Source organism: Trachypithecus francoisi, unplaced genomic scaffold, assembly GCF_009764315.1.
Source record: "Trachypithecus francoisi isolate TF-2019V2 unplaced genomic scaffold, Tfra_2.0 Contig00054, whole genome shotgun sequence".
Lineage (NCBI taxonomy): Eukaryota > Metazoa > Chordata > Mammalia > Primates > Cercopithecidae > Trachypithecus > Trachypithecus francoisi.
The window spans coordinates 109,213-114,004 of NW_022680465.1; the positions used below are offsets into that span (position 1 = coordinate 109,213).

The 4,792-nt window shown below is 40.4% G+C and overlaps 2 pseudogenes; one reads left to right on the top strand and one right to left on the bottom strand.

The window, feature by feature from the left end:
- Window positions 1-1,279: 1,279 nt before the first annotated feature.
- Window positions 1,280-1,946, bottom strand: LOC117086537 (annotated as a pseudogene).
- A 387-nt stretch (window positions 1,947-2,333) lies between these two features.
- Window positions 2,334-4,192, top strand: LOC117084278 (annotated as a pseudogene).
- The last annotated feature ends 600 nt before the right edge of the window (window positions 4,193-4,792 follow it).

A 4,792-nucleotide genomic window follows, 5' to 3' on the forward strand; every position in this document is an offset into this window, starting at 1 on the left:
TATTCCAATGGTATGATCACTTAGCTTCAATCTTTGTGCCACAGACAGGTATTGAAGATGTTATATGGCATATAGAGGCCTTACCCAATTACACCCAAAGGCCCTGAATGATAGCCACATGAGTATTGCCTTGCTAAACAATGAGGTCATGCTTATGAGGAAAGTTGTGCTATACTACCATATGCTTTAGATATACTCATTGCAGCACAACGGAGACCTGTGCCATCATAAAACTGAATGTTGTGTGTATATTCCAGATGAATCAAAGAACATAACTTGATTTATGACTGATATGAAAACCCAGATAACCAACCTGTCAGATCCAAAACCCTCACTAATCAATTGGTTGAGTAGTTGGTTTGGATCCTGGAGAACTTGGTGGCAGAAGCTATTGTGTACAATAGGAATAGTAATAATTTGTGTTCTGTCCTGTTTCTGCTTACAATGTTGTTACGATATGTGCTTGCAAACAAGTTAATGCACAACTGAAAGGGCTGGGGTAATAAATGCCCAGAGAATTGCTTTAATTGAGGAAGCAGTATAGCCTACCTGACCCCTTCCAGGTTTGCTTTCCTTTTGTTGCTATAAATCTGGCCTAGGTCCCTATATATATATTTTCTCTCTCTCTCTCCCTCTCTATCTCTCTCTCTCTCTTTCTTTTTTCCTTTCCTTTTTCCTTCTTTCCTCTCCTTTTTTTTTTTTTTAATCTTCATGGGACACAATTTCCTAGGAATGAGCCTTCCTGGCAATGTGGGACCTAAACTTGTAGAAATAAACAATCCCAGCAACAGGAAACCAGCTCAAAAAAGGGAGGAAAAAGCAACCTGAAGCCAAGAACCCATATTCCTTTTAAAATGCTTCCTCCAAAAGATTTTAAATAAAAAAGAGGGGAAATGTGAAAGGAAATTAATTCTGGGATCCCCCCAAACTCATTTAGCCAAAGGCAAAAGTCAAAATGGGAACTGGATCATGCAAACCTGCCTCCCCGTTTTGGTTCCTCAATAAAATGGTTACAAGATGAAAAGTTACATGCCTCCTCCATATTTTGCCCACAAGGAAATTCCTAGTGAGTTGTTAAAATTTCACCATGGCAATGCAAATTGATAGCTTATCTTTACAGGTGCAGCCGCCCTGGTCCACCAGACATAAATGCATATCTGAGTGTTCTCCTGCCCCATTTTGTCTGCTATCTTATGTAAAATGCAGATTCCCCAGATTTTTCCTCTGCCTCTTTTGTTTATGTCACCTTTTTTTGTTTGTTATTTAGTTTTATTTTATATCATAAACTTAACTCTGCAATCCAGTAGGCATGGAAGGGAACAAGGAAAACATGGAACCCAAAGGGAACTGCAATGAGAGCACAAAGATTATAGGCTATTGCCAGCAAATGGGGAGGAGGGGTGCTCTCCTGAGCTACAGAAAGAATGGCCTGGTGGTTAAGATAAAACACAAGTCTAACTTTAATAAGTTGTCCACAGTCAGCAATGGTGATCTTCTTGCTGGTCTTGCCATTCCTGGACCCAAAGCGTTCCATGGCCTCCACAATATTCATGCCTTCTTTTACCTTGCCAAAGACCACAAGTTTGTCATCCAACCACTCAGTCTTGGCAGTGCAGATGAAAAACTGGGAACTGTTTGTGTCCAGCATTTGCCATGGACAAGATGCCAGGACCTGTATGCTTTAGGATGAAGTTCTTGTCATCAAATTTCTCCCTGTAGATGGACTTGCCACCAGTACCATTATGGCATGTGAAGTCACCACCCTGACACATAAACCTTGGAATAATTCTGTGAATGCAGGAACCCTTATAACCAAATCCTTTCTCTCCAGTGCGCAGAGCATGAAAGCTTTCTGCTGTCTTTGGAAACTTGTCTGCAAACAGCTTGAAGGAGATGTGGCCCAAGGGCTCACCATCTACGGTGATGTTGAAGAAGATGTTGACCATGGCTGATAGTACAGGGCTCCTGGCAGTGGCAGCATCTGCGAAGCAGCCATTTTATATTATCTTATATTAAAAAAATGCAGATTCATTGAACCAGGCAAAGGCATGAATGACTATTTTTCACTACCCCCTCTTACATGAAAATTGTTTACTTCTCAATATCCCACCCTTTCCCCTTTAAATTTGGAGCCCTCAAAATCATCTTTGGAGAAAGGCATAGACCTGTCTCCTGGGCATGTTCTTAACTTTGGCAAATAAATCTCCTAAAATGATTGGAACTTACTTTTTCTCAATTGACAAAACATTTAAAAAATATACAGACTGGACCCAGCCCGCCCAACTCCCAGTGGAGAGCAAGGTTTCCTTCTATTTTCATAGCCAACCAGAACAATGTTCTATGCACATTTTGTCCTCAGTAAGAGGGCCTCTGGCCAAAATTTGGCTAGTGGCCCATTGGGATAAGAAGCTAACCAAAGCCCCTGTGTTACAGTGTAATTTAGAGAGTAGCATAGAGAGTATCATCTCACCAAAAGTGAAGATAGCATTACAGACATCTCTTACTGGGAGTAGTTTGAATATATCACAGGAAAGCCAAATACCTTCTTGCAGACTGTAATGAAGCATTCATTAAGATAAAGATTTTTTTTGACCAGGTGTTGACCTGCCTGAGGAAAATCAGGAAGCAGCTTGTAACACCATTACTTTACCTGAAGAATTTCATGACTTTGATCAGCCACTGCCTGACTTAGATGACATCGATGTGGCCCAGGAGTTCAGCTTGGGTCAGAGTAGAGTGGAAGAAATAACCATGAGAGAAGAAGTTGGGAATATCAGTATTTTACAAGAAAATGATTTTGGTGATTTTGGAATGGATGATCATGAGATAATGAGAGAAGGCAGCGCTTTTGAGGATGATGACATGTTAGTAGGCACTACTGCTTCTAACCTCCTATTAGAGTCTGAACAGAGAGAGCACCAGCAATCTGAATGAGAAAATTAACCATTTAGAATATGAAGACCAATATAAAGATAATAATTTTAGAGAAGGAAATGATGGTGGAATATTAGATGACAAACTTATTACTAATAATGATGGTAGTATCTTTGACGATCCCCCTGCCCTCTCTGAGGCAGAGGTGATGTTGACAGAGCAGCCTGCACATGATGATATATGGATGAGGATGATAATACATCAATGGGTGGGCCTGATAGTCCTGATTCAGTGAATACTGTTGAACCAGCCAGCTATGTCTGATCAAACAACACTTGTTCCAAATGAGGAAGAAGCATTTGCATTGGAACCTATTGATATAACTGTTAAAGAAACAAAAGCCAAGAGGAAGAGGAAGCCAATTGTTGACAGTGTCAAAAACTTGGATAGCAAGACAATTAGAGCCCAACTTAATGATTATTCTGATATTGTTACTACTTGGGATCTAGCACCACTCACCAAGAAATAGGTGATGTGGAAAGAGACAGGAGGAGTAGAAAAACTGTTTTCTTTACCTGCTCAGCCTTTGTGGAATAACAGACTACTGAAGCTCTTTACATGCTGTCTTACACCACTTGTAGAAAAAGGGGGAAAGTAGGGCAGATAATTTGGATGAGTTCCTCAAATAATGTGAAAATCCAGAGGTTCCTAAAGAGGACCAGCAACAGCTACATGAGCAGCATGATGTTACTGATAAGCCCATTTTGGAAGAGACAAGCCACCTCCAGGAGTCAGTGATGAGGCCAGCAGAACAAACCTGATGAGTCAGCTATGCCTCCACCACCACCTCAGGGAGTTAAGCGAAAAGCTGGAGACAAATTAACCTAGAGCCTGTGATGCCTCCTCAGCAGGTTGAGCAGATGGAAATACTGCCTGTAGAGCTTCCCCTAGAAGAACCTCCAAATATCTGTCAGCTAATACAAGAGTCAGAACTTCCGCCAAAAAGAAAGAAAAGGGGGGAAAAAAAGATGATGAAGAGGAAAAGGACGAAGATGTTTCAGGGGGTGATCAAGATCAAGAAGAAAGAAGATGGAAGAAAAGGACTCAGCAGATGCTTCATGGTCTTCAGTGAGCTCTTGCTAAAACTGGAGCTGAATTTATCAGTTTGCTTGAGTTACGTCAAAACACAAACAGAAAACAAGCTGCCGCAAAGTTCTACAGCTTCTTAGTTCTTAAAAAGCAGCAAGCTATTGAGCTGACACAAGAACTGTACAGTAACATCATCGCAACACCTGGGCCAAAGTTCCACATTTTATAAGGAGCTAGAAGCATTATAGCTAGTGTTTATTCACTAGTGCTTACAAATTGCCCCCATGTGTAGGAGACACAGACCCTTTAATAAAACTTAGATTTTTGTCTGTACAAAGTCTTTGCCTTTTTCTTTCTTCATTTTTTTCCCAGTATATTAAATTTGTCAGTTTCATCTTTGAGGGAAACTGATTAGATGGGTTGTGTTTGTGTTCTGATGGAGAAAACAGCACCCCAAGGACTCAGAAGATTATTTTAACAGTACAGAACAGATGTGTGCAATATTGGTGCATGTAATGATGTTGAGTGGCAGTTGAAAGTCATGATTTTAATCTCAGTTCTTCATTACTGCATTGAAAAGGAAAACCTGTCTGGGCAAATGCCTGACAGTTTAATTTAAAACTATGGTATGAGTCTTCGACAAGAAAAAAAAAAAAAAGAAAAGGCTTTCCATCAGTTGTAACACTGGCAATCTTCTTGTAACCTTAGGGATGGCACCTGAAATAACAAAGGTCACCCTCTTGAGATTCATTTTAAGTGTAATTCCCTAATGAGCAAAGGTATATGTGAAATTGTGTTGTGACTGATACCCTTCAGCTGCAAAAAGATA